At 62.1% G+C, this 11,614-nt stretch overlaps 2 long non-coding RNA genes across 2 annotated transcripts; one reads left to right on the top strand and one right to left on the bottom strand.

Moving 5' to 3' along the window:
* Positions 1 to 750: 750 nt before the first annotated feature.
* Positions 751 to 3,471, bottom strand: LOC124097491 (uncharacterized). The gene is made up of 2 exons (XR_006853246.2): positions 2,469 to 3,471; positions 751 to 992 (listed from the first exon to the last, which is right to left on the bottom strand). It is a non-coding gene; the product is annotated as an uncharacterized LOC124097491 (long non-coding RNA).
* LOC124097492 (uncharacterized) lies at positions 990 to 4,255 on the top strand. Its single transcript, XR_006853247.2, has 2 exons — positions 990 to 1,257; positions 3,444 to 4,255. It is a non-coding gene; the product is annotated as an uncharacterized LOC124097492 (long non-coding RNA).
* Positions 4,256 to 11,614: the final 7,359 nt, after the last annotated feature.

Raw genomic sequence — 11,614 nt, 5'->3', positions numbered from 1 at the left:
TGCCTGAGAACCCGCAGGCCCCTGCGAGTCTTCACACGCCCCTGGGGGACAGATGTTGTTATTACAGATTGGGAAACTGAGGCCCCAGGCGTTGGTACGTGGAATGGGGCAGCTGTAACTGGTGCCTGACTCCAAGCCACCTGGGAGCCACGGTGGGGAGGGGGCCCCAGGCCCCTCCCTGCTGTTGGCTTAGGCTCCATCTGAGGGTGTGAACCCCCCCCCCAGAAGGAGGCAGGGACCAGGGGCCACAGAAGGCACGGAGGGGCACCAGGAGGGAGCTCCTGAGTCCACAGACTGGGCCCACTGGGGAAGCCCTGACTGCATCCTGTTCCCTGAGCCCTGGACATCTCTGGGCCCCAGTGGTCAGGCAGCGGCTTCCTACCCCGGAGAATGAGGATTAGGTCCCTGGGTGCCAGTTTCCCTGAGGCCATTTCCCTCACCCAGCTCTGGCTCCGTCAGGGCCTAACCTGCTTTTCCCTCTAGAGGGGATGGAGCCTCCTAGAGGTGCCCAACCAACTCCTGACCCCTTGGTGCTTCTCAGTGCAGGGACCCCTTGATGGCAATAATGATGCCTGCTGTATGAGGTCAGTTTGTCTTCTGCAGCCCTGAGGACAGAGGGCAAAACTGGACACAAACCTGTATGCTCATCTATTGGGGACTGGATAACTGATTGTAGGTACATGTGTTTCACAGAATACTATACAGCCACAAAAAGGAGGTGGAATGAATTGCCAAACTGGACACATAGTATTAGTTGACTTTAACAGAAGTTTTTATAAGCATCTGTAAGGACAGAAAATATCAGCCACACTTCAGGCACAAGTAGGAAGTGTTGTCAACAGGGCCAGGGGTTCTTTTTTCCTCTCCCAATATTTGCCTTTCCGTCTTCGCCAGCACAAGGCCCCACCTGGGTGTTCCAGTGTGACTGTGCTGAGTCGGGGCCAGGAGGCATTCTGAGATGGTCTGGGCAAGGTTCTGGAGACGCCCGGAATCTGTGGAATGGAAGGGGTGGGCACACGGTCACAATGACAAAATGACAAAACAATCGCAACAGCCGGGGAGCCCCTCGTGCGCGGGCCTCTCCACCAGGACTGCACCTGCGGGACGTCCCTGTCAGGCCTGGCTGGTAGTTCCAGTTCTCATTCCACAGAGGAAACCGAATCTGAGAGAGGGCCCTGGGGTCCAGCCTCAACTGCAGACTTCAGGGAGAGATCCTGTAGCCACCCTAGTCGTCCCCAGGAGCAAGGGGGACAGCAGGTGAGGAAAGCAGGTGTGCCCCGCAGGGCACAGGCTGGATCCCAGTGGGAAGACAAGACGGGACAGTGGGCAAGGTCACTGTGCCTGAGACGCAGGTCGGTGCTTGGTGGCAGAGGTCCCTTACCCAGCCCAGGTGCCAGGCTGCCCCTCTTATCCTGGTCCTGCTGCTATGTGACCTTGGCCAGTGACCGGGCCTCAGTTTCCCTGTGTGCCCAGAGAGCGTTTGTCCCCGGGGGGTGCCCTTTCTGCCCTCGGGGCCCAGCATTCTAGGCTTGGGGGCGTTGATGTGGGTCTCCTGGGGCTGGGGCAGCTTTGGGTCCAGGGCCGCTTCCTGGGGTAAAGTCTGGGAGCCCCAGGCCTCCCCCAGCAGCCAGCCCGTCCCTCTGCCACCAGAGCCGCTTAGGCCACATTGGTCCCCGCCCCAGAAGCGCCCCGACGCCCTCGCCTGGGGCCCGGCCTCCAGCCCTCGGCCGCCTCCCCCACGCCGCCTGGGCCGAGCGGAGCGAGGGGGCGACGGGACGGGCGACGGGCGGCCGCGGAAGGGAGACGCAAATGCTGTTCATCCTCCTTCCTTTTAAACGCTGAAACCAGCCTTGACAGCCCCGGAAAATAAATGGCACCGACTCGCTGGGATTTCAAATTCCGTGATTAAGGGCTGAAGCGAACGCTCGCCCTCCCCCGCCCGCCGCGCTCCCTCCCTCCCGGGCTGCGACAGCGGCTGGCGGCCGGGGACAGCTTCTTGCGCGCCTGCCAGCAGCCGCCCCGCTCCCGCCCGCCCCGCTCCCGGCTGTTGATCAGCGGCGCCCGCAACGCCCCCGCCCCGCGCGCCCGCTCACACGCACGCGCGGGCACACGCGTGTGCACACGCACACGATGCACGCCTGCGTGCACAGCGTGCAAGCAAGCACCTGGCCGCTGCCGGCACCCCGCGCGCTCCACACCAGCTCTGGGGATCTGCTTGTTCTGCGCCCAAAGGAGGCTGCCACGTCGGGGCTGGAGCCGAGGGGACAGGGGGAGGCAGGCCCAGGGCAGGGCGCAGCCAGGGACGGCGGCTCAGGCTCTCCGTGGGCCAGGGAGCACAGGGGCGGCTTTCAGGCAGCGGCCAGCGCTGTCCCCACCCCGACCTCTAACTGCCCCGACCCGGGAATCCGAGCTGCCTGTCTTCCTCCGGCTCAGGCACGGTGGCAGCCGGAACGCAGGGGACAGCTGACCTGTCTCAGCCGGCTGGGAGGGGTCCGTGGGAGAGTCAGGTTCTCCTGCTGTGCCCAGGTGAGGCCCGGAGGAATGGGGGAGGGCCACCCCTGTTCACAGTCACTGCCCCGCCCCCACCTCCTGTCCCCAGCTGGGCTCTGGCTGATGGCCGGCGATAACAGGATCACCCAGGTGCCAGCGGGAGGGGGCTCCCCTGCTCAGGCGGACAAGGGGAGCTGGCTGCTGGTGCGAGGTGCAGAAGCAAAGTCTTGGGGCACCCACTGGCTGTGTGGGGCCACCTGCCCCACACGTGAGAGAGTGGGCACAGACTTCCTGGGCAGTCTCTGGACAAAGGCTCCTGGCCAGGAAGAGTCAGGATCAGGCCGGTGTTCACCCCATTCTGTCCCCAACCCAACCTGAGACGTCACAGAAACCCTGTGTTTGTTTGTTGTGTTTTTGCTCCTCTGTTCCTTTCCGTCCTGGAGGAGGAACCCAGGGCCTGTGCTGCTGGGCATGGCCCGCGCTGCTCTCCCACTGAGTGCACCCAGCCCGCTGCTCTCCCACACTCTGACCTGTGAACCCCCGCGTCAGCACAGCTCAGTCTGAGAGCGCGGCTCCCTGTGCCTCAGCCCGGGTCCTGGGTGCTCCCTGTGCCTCAGCCCGGGTCCTGGGCCACCAGGCTTCAAGGCCAAGCTGCACCAAGTTCAAATGGGATCTCCATCATTTGGAGCTCCAGAGCTCCCAAGGGAGGGGCCGCCTCCAGAGATGGAGACATGGACTCAGAGACGGAGGGATGCTCCCAAGGCCACACAGTGGGACCATTCTAGACGGGCACCTGCTCTTAAAGTCCCCCCTTACCCCCTAGCTACAGATCCAGAGGCCCTAGGAGTCGTGGCGAGTTTTAACGAATAAAACTATTGGGCGCCAGGTGGATCTGCGTTTCTCATAAGCGACGGACAACGTTCACAGGGAAGACCTGTTCACTGTTTCTGCAGGTTCGCTTTAAGCCAGGCCCTGGCTTTTCGTCTGGCCATGCCTCTGGGCACCGTCAACCCAGCAGCTTTCCCACCAGAGGCCTGACAGCAGTTGGGAAGCACCCCTAGGCCTGCTGAAGTGGGGGGCCGCCTGGAGAATGGAGCAGCTGGGGCCTGGGGATCCTCACACACACCGGAGGGTGGCTGCAATGAGTCAGCCTGCCCCGGACATCAGGCAGGTGCTGGGGGGTGGAGATGCCACTGACTTTGAAGGTAGCCACCGTCAGCACACAGCTGAGACTTTGCAGAAAACCACATTCCCACCCGCTTGTCCCTGGATTTCCCAGCTTCCCTTGCACCTAGAATGTAACCCAGTTCTGGCCAATGTGTGAAAGGATTCAAGGAAGTTTTTTTCTTTCTGAATTAAAAGGCAAGGATTTCAAGGAAAATATACTTCACTATACCCTTCTTCTCCTTGCCTGGAATGTGGACGTGATGACTCAAGACGGGGCAGCCATATTAGCACTGTGTGGACAAAAGCCAGACACTAAGACTGGGAGAGCAGGAAGCTGGAGTTGCCTGGATCCTCCTCTAGGGACCTGTGCCTGGTGGCAAGTCCTTGCCATGTCTCCAGCATGAGGGACAGTGTGAGGTCCCCAGTGCTCTTTTGGAGGAGGATGTTCCTTCATCCTAAGACCATGTCCTTCATATTGTGGGAATTTCAGAATGTAACTTACTTCATGAAATGATCATCCATGATGGGATTTAACATTTTTTATTCTGGTTTTGTTCCCATCCTTCCTTTGCAAAATAAAAAATTGGCATCCTTGTTATCCCACATTTTTTTCTGGAAATCACACGGGTCTTTGGGCGCCTGCCTGGGAGCCCCCAACTCGCTCACAGCAGGCCCTGAGGGGACAGGCAGTGGCGGGGGCCAGGGGCCTGGGCGGCTGGCCCAGGCAGAGCCGTTCCAGGTGACTGCACTTTGGCCCCAAAGGCCTGGCCCTGGGAGGACCTTCTCAGCCTGCTGGGCCTCTGCCGCGCCTGCCCTACCTCCTGCGCAGGGTGTCCCCACTCCCAGGAGCACACTGCGTTCCAGAGGCGTGAGGGCGCCTTCCCGGCCGGCCAGCCGTGTGTGTGCGTCCCAGCCTCCAGGCCCAGCGGCTTGCAGGCCCCTGCCAGGGACAGCCACCTCCAGCCAGACGGATGGTCATCCCAGCAAACAGGGAGAGGGCCAGGGATAGCAGGGGACAGCAGAAGGCCCCGGGGACCCCGGCATCCAGCAGCCTGGGAGAGGAACCTGGGAGCGCGAGCAGGAGGGGCTGGGGGAGCCGCTGGACCAGGGAGCGGGACGGCCAGCACCCTGCCGCACAGGGGCCACACTCCACCCGCAGCTCCAGGCAGCGGGCCCAGGAGAAGCCCGGAGCTGCGCAGGCAGGGAAGGGAGGGCCGGGTGGCTCAGAGGACGGGAGGGCGGAGAGCTGAGCCAGGAGCCAGCCTGCCCCCGCAGAGCCCTGAGGAGCCTCGGGGCGGGGAGAGGAGCAGAGTCCCCTCAGGGCTGGCGGGCACCAGGATTAGACGGAAATGCAAAGGTGCCTTGTGGTCTCACCATGGACCACGTGTCACACGGAAAGTTCCCGCGGCCGTTGCCACCAGAGCCAGCAGCGCTATCTCCACCCCCTGGATACCAAGATCACATAGCTGGGGTGCGGCCGAGGGGAACCTGGGTCCTCTTCCCAGGGGTGAAGCCTGGCTTCTTCGACGCAAAGGACATCCAGGGCTGACAGTCATGGCCGCCCTGCCCAGTGTGTCTGCTCTTGTCAGCCTCGACCTTCTGGGGCCCCAGCTCAAGGCCCAGTCTGCTCTTAGCAAGGCAGAGGAGCGGCAAAGGTAGTCAAAGGTCTCCAGCACCCGCTGAGCTGAATGTCTGCTGGGTGACTCTGAGCAGATGGCTTACCCTCTCTGAGCTCAGTTTCCTTCCTATGAAGGAGATGATGGGCACCTCCAACCACCGCCCTGAGGTCTCCCGCCAGCCCGAAGAGCAGCCAGTAAATATCAGTACCAGGAAAAGACCGCGGCCTGCCAGCTGGGGAACGGCCCGATTCCTTCCAGAAGTTCCTAATGTTTCTGAGCTGCAGGCTCCTGGGGGACGTGTCCGGATCTCTTAGTGTTCAGGGAAGCAGGGCGACACTCGTGGGGGGGCGTGTTTTACTTTTAAAGGGGTTGAGGCCACTTTGCAATCAGAGCCTTGGTGGCTGGAGCGGGGCGCCTGGGAAGGGGTGCTAATCAAGGCGCCTTAAGGACATGCAAATCAGAGGAAGCTCAAGTGATTAGGGTGCCCGGTCCAGCGCTTCCCCAGCTGAGAAGAGCGCCAGAGGCCTCGCGGGTGTCTTAGGAGGGTGGACCGTGAGGAGCCAGGAGGGGCCACCGGAGGGCCGAAGTGGCCGCAGGGCTCCCTGCCTGCCCCAGCTGCAGGGTCTGGTGAGGCTGAGCGCGGGGCCAGCTGGAGGCCCAGGGGTGGGGTCCGCAGACCTGGCCGCTGCGCACTAGGGGCCGCTGGAGCTGGTGAGGGGCGGGAAGCCCTGGCCTTGCTCGGCGAGGGGGGAAGTGCAGGCGGAGAGCCTGGGTGGAGCAGGATCTATATGTCTGTCAGGGCAGTCCCACTCAGCAGCCGCCCGTTCCTTCAGAGGGAGCGGGCGTGGGGTCGTTGCTTTCTTCTTGTGCCTTATTGTTATTATTAATAAGCGCCCATTCCATTCCCCACCAATGAGCTATTTTCTTTTCTCTTTTTAAGAAAGCTGCCCTGGCCGGGCGCGGTGGTGCCCACCTGGGATCCCAGCAGATGGGGAGGCTGAGGCAGGAGGGTCAGGTTTGAGACCAGCCTGGGCGAATTAGCAAGATCCTGTCTCTAAATAAAAACCAAAAAGGGCCGGGTGTGGCTTGGTGGTGAAGCACCCCTGGGTTCAATCCCTGGTGCCCCAAACAAAGAAAGCTCCTGGGGGCTGGGGCTCGGCTCGGGGGTGGAGCGCTGGCCTAGCAGCTTGAGGTCTGGGGGCCCAGCCCAGCGCCGCAGAAAATACAGAAAACCACCGAATCCCTGCAACATGAAACGGAGCATCTCAGGGAGCAGGAGGGGGCGCCCCACCTGGGCCCTCCCCGCACGGAGCATCTCGCCCCTGGCCCGGCAACCTCAGGCCAGTGCCTCCCATGCCCTCTTTGGATGACAGGAAGTCCCCAGCCAGGCTGAAACACAGCACAGACCCCCTAACCCCTAGGCAGGAGGAACTTGGGACCGGGTTCCTTCTTTCAGGTGGTGGAGAGGAGCACATGGCTGACACAGGTGGCAGCCCTGCAGGTCGGGGCACCCATGATCCAGCGCTGGTGACCCTGCAGTACAGTGTGCAGACGTTCATGGGGAGGAGGGACCTCAAACAGCCCCCTGCCCAGCGGTCAGGTCAGCCTCCGGGTTTCAGATCCTGGGCTGAAGCCTGGATTCCAGTTCTGAAACAGCACCATATCAGGACCGGCTCTGGGCTGTGGTCGGCTCTTGTCCAGCATAGTGGGCGCAGTAGCGGGCTGGCCTGGCGGGCAAGCCACCTTCAAATTTTCAGTGATGCTTCTTCAACAAGGGACACCCCAACATTTTTCTTTTGCACAAGGCCCCGAATCATGCCGCCTGTCTTGCCGGCCTCCAGAATGAGGCTCAGCATAGGGCAGTTGCTCTGTACATGATGGATGGACGGATGGACAGATGCATGAAATGTCTCCTTCTTGAGTCTCCAACCTCAGGGACAATGGAGAGTCCACCCATCAGGGTCTGAAATGGCCCAATGACCTGCCAAGATCCCAATGTCTGTGCAGATTCTCTGTCCCTAGCACAGATTCAGGATCTGGATGCCCGTGACATGGGGAACCAATCATGTAGTTTTGTTTTTGTTTTTGAAAAACTGAAAAAATTTTTCAATTCAGTTGAAAAAATTGAATTGCACCTAGAGGTGCTCAGCTACTGAGCCACATCCCCAGCCCTTTTTTATATGTTTTATTTAGAGGCAGGATCTTGTTGTCTAGGGCCTTGCTAAGTTGATGAGGCTGGCTTTGAACTCTTGATCTTCCTGCCTCAGCCTCCTGAGTTGCTGAGATTACAGGCGTGGCCACCGTTCCAGCCCACTTGGTTGTTTTGAGGGCCACCTTACTCTCTCCTTCCTGTGTGATCTTAGATGGGCTGCCAAACCTCTCTGAATTTTCCAAACTGGGCCACACTCACCCTTAAATCCCAGCAGGCTTTCTTGCCCGGCCTCAGGGAAGTCCTGGGGTCAAGCAGGCCCCCTGAGTCTTCTGCTCCCTGTGTCCCCTGCTCGCCCAGGTGCTACCTCCAGGGTGTGTGGGTGCATGAGGGGTGGTTCCCCAACCTTGGAGGGCTGTGTGCGGATGGGCCTGGCTGAGCAGAGGGCTTTGTCAGCGTGGCTGGGGACACAGAGGTGCTCCCCGTGGATGGAGTGGGAGTGACTGGTCTCACGCCCTCCTCCTGGGCCAGGGCCATAGCTGCTGCACCTCCCTGAGGGTGGGTGGCAGGTGAGCCCTGCTAGGGATGGAGGCCCACGGGGTGGAGGAGGAGGTGGCGGAAGGGGAGGAGGGCAGGGGCCTGGCGGATGGAGTCCAGGCACGTCCTGATACCAATTAAGGCAGCTCTGGCGCTGGGGCCTCGGCCGGCATTTATCAGCCCGCCGGGAGGGGCTCGGCAAGCTGTCCTCGCTGACAGATTAGACAGCGGACAATTAGGTTCCAGGCTGGGCTGCTGGCCTCCCTCTCCCTCCCTCCCTCCCTCTCCCTCTCTCTCACGTACACCTCCCCTTCTCCATCCATCTGCAAGGCCAGTGGCAGCCCAGCTCCAGCTCCGTCCCTTCCTGGACACAGAGCCCCCTCGCTGGGGGTGGGGAGCACCCCTGCAGGAGAACGAGGGAGCCCAGGATCCCCGCCCAGCTCTGCACCCCGGGACCGCGGCTCAAGTCCCACGGCCCCACCCCAAGCAGGGTCAGGAGTGGGCGCGTTCTGGGGAAGCAAAGCGTGGGACCCGGCCCTGGGAAGCAGCCTCTGCCCTTCACCAAGGGGGCCTTTGATCCGGGCCCTGGGAGGAACTTGGAAGGACTTCTCAAACCTGCAGGAACACATTTGAGGTTCTAGAATGTTCTGTACTGCGGATGCCCCCAGATGGTTCCCTGGAGAGGCAGGCTGGAAATTCAGAATCAGGAAGGGTGACCTCGCCCTTCTTTGGGAAGGGACAGGACAGGTCTTCCATGGCTGGAGGTCCCACCTCTGTCCTGATGTCCCTGCTGACCCTCGGATGTCGGTTGACACCTGACCCCGGGCAGCCTGCCCAGGCCCTGCACCACGGGCACCCCAGGGCCCCGTGCAGAAGCTAGGCTTAGGCCCACCCATCGCCCCCTGCCCGGCCCCAGCAGCCCACCCTGCCCTCGGCAGCTCTCGCCCCTCCTCGCCGTCCCCAGCAGCCGCCCCGGGTGTCTGGCTGTGGTCCCCCACCCCTGCTCTCTGCACAGCACTAGGGGGTCAGTGCTCCCCAACCCACAGAGCCCACCCCGCAGTGAAGCTCCCCCTGCCCCAGAGCCTTTGTGGCTCCTGCCCCTCTGGAGAAAGGCCCCGCCTCGGGGCTCCAGCTGGGCAGGGTCCTGGTGCCCACGGGCTGCTGGACTGTGCGCCGCCTCCTCTGCCGTCTCCCACCAGGGTGAGTCCTGAGGGCAGGGAGAGGGGCTTTGGACCTGAGCGGCCATGAGGACAGGAGCTCCCCTGCCGCTCTGCCCACCCTCAGTCCTGTCTCATGGCTGCTCTGCTTTCCCTGGGGACAGGATGACATCCAGTGACAGGCTGCTTCCCGAGGACTGGCCTTGGCTCACCCCGTGTCCCTCTGCCTGGAATTCCCCTGGCGTCTTCCCAGCCTGACCTCAGCTTGGGGGCCACTTCTTCCTGAAGGCTCCTGAATGTCCAGCTGGACAGTCCCCTCCCCCTGAATGGATCCCACTGGAATGACCACTGAGCAAGGGGACCTTCCTGGAGCCATCATATTCACAATGCCCAGCAAATAGTAGGTGCTCAATAAACATCTCACAAACCAGTGAGCCCTGCACACAGGCTCTGCCTGCGTCCGGCTGGGTCTCCCACCTGCCCAGGGCTCTGAGGGTCCAGGTGGATGAGAGCAGCACCAGGCTCTGGGGATGTCTCTGCCCTAGAAAGGCGGCAAGAGCTTTGGAATGAGCAGGCTTTGAAAGGCATGAGGTCAGGCTGGAGAGCTCAGGCCCCACGGAGCCCCCAGACTGAGGGCAGCGGGCAGCCCTCCCTCTGGTCATCAGGACCCACCTCAATCAAGTCCATGATGACCTCCAAGGTCATGGGGTGCAGGACCTTGAGTGGGCAGCGGGGGAGGCAGGCTGGAGTGGGGCACAGGGGAGAAGCGGCCAAGCCCCCGGGCAGGGGAGCGGGGGTTGCTGTCCTCTGCAGGCCTGGGGAAGGTGCTGTCCCTGCCAGGCCTCGGTTTCCACAGCGTAAAGCCGGTAGCTCATCAGAGCCGGGCACAGACCTGGGATCCTGCGAGTCCCAGGATGCTGTGTGGGACCTGCCCTGGGAGGGCACGTGAAGGTCAGCACACACAGGTCACAGTGACCCTGGCGGGCAAAGGTCGAAAAGGCTGTGGACAGAGAGGCCCGCTGGCCCCAGCCCTCTGCAGGTCCCCGCCACAGCCGTCCCCTCCTGCTGCCCCCGACTCTGCTCCGGTCCTCCTCCGTCACCTCATCCCAGAGGACAGAGCCCAGTCAGGAGGCCGGGCTCCGTGTGCCTGGTGTGCCCTCTAGGACCCTGGTGTCGTTCTTGCATGCTCCCCCCAGCAACCCTCGACCCCAACTTCGAAGCCCACAAAGGCCCTTATGGAGAAATCGGTCAGTTTCCTGCTAATTAAAATAAACACGATGCCACATTAAGGGCCAGTTAATTCTCAGAGCTGCAGGGGACAGCGCCTGCAGAACGCGCGTCCCGCGCCCACCTCCGCCCCAGGGCAGGGGCTCCGGTTCCCAAGGCCAGACCCCAGGCACCAGGAGTCCCAAGCCCTGCGACCAGCGCCCCGGCTTGCCCTCGGCCAGGGGCCAGCTTCCGTGCCGAGTCGCCTCACTGAGCCACAGCAGCCTGGAGGGAAGCCCCTTGTCCCCATTCTGCAGCCAGGAACCCGAGGCCCAGGGCCACCGAGCCCCTTCCTGAGTCAGTCCACACAACCCCGAGCAGGACCTTTGTGACTCTGAGGCTCATTCCATGACAAAAGGGATAGGGGGACGGCCACCTTCACATAAAAACACGATTCATGACTGAATTGGCTCAGGCCGAGGCTCAGCTGCTCCCTGGTCCAAAGTCAGCTCCTGTGGCCTTGGCCAAGCCTCTCTCCCTCCCTGGGCTTCAGCTTCTCATCTCCAAACAAGAGGCTGCGCTCTTGCCCCCTGGACTCTGTTTAATTTCTCGTGCGTCCTGTAAGGGTCCCGGGTCAGTGGGCAGGTGGCCGGGACCAGAGCACCTGTCCAGATACCTGCATCAGCCGCCCTCTGGCCAGGCAGGGCGACCTGGCCGCCTTGCAGCGAGAGAGGCAGGTTGTTGGGGGTCCCCGACCCTGTGCAGGCCCTGTGACCCCCATGGGAGCTCATGGAAGCTTCTCCTGCGGGGACTCCTTGGAGGAGCGGAGGAGAGGTGGCCTCACGGGCGGCCCTGCCCACCCCTGCTCTGGGGTCCGCCCACTCAGGGAGATTCCGTCCTGCGGCTCCACCCTCACGACTGGGTGCCCTGTAAGAGACCTGAGGGACCTTTCTCCCCTCCACCTGGGAGGACACCCAGCATCCCTGGTGCTGGACCCCAAGGATAAGGAGACAGAGAAGCCTGAGAAGTCCCAGTGACGACGCCAGAGACTCAGACAGGGGGACAAACATGGATGTCGCACTGGAACGCTGGCACGAGCCAGGCAGGCACAGGACCTGGGTGCACAGGGGGCAGATCCCAGAGCACCAACAACCCACTGAGGTCCGAGGGCAGCAGGAGGGGAAGGGCACATTTTGGGGGGTCACAGCACAGGCAAAGGCCCAGCGGCCTGAAAGAACATAATGTGTTGTGGGAACAGAGAACAGCTTGAGGGGGTTGTTCACCTGGGT

Source organism: Marmota monax, unplaced genomic scaffold, assembly GCF_021218885.2.
Source record: "Marmota monax isolate L192 unplaced genomic scaffold, Marmota_monax_Labrador192_F-V1.1 WCK01_AAM20220418_F8-fsc00020, whole genome shotgun sequence".
Classification (NCBI taxonomy): domain Eukaryota; kingdom Metazoa; phylum Chordata; class Mammalia; order Rodentia; family Sciuridae; genus Marmota; species Marmota monax.
The sequence above is the reverse complement of the archived record's forward strand: the minus strand, read 5'-3'. Positions and strand labels throughout refer to the sequence as shown.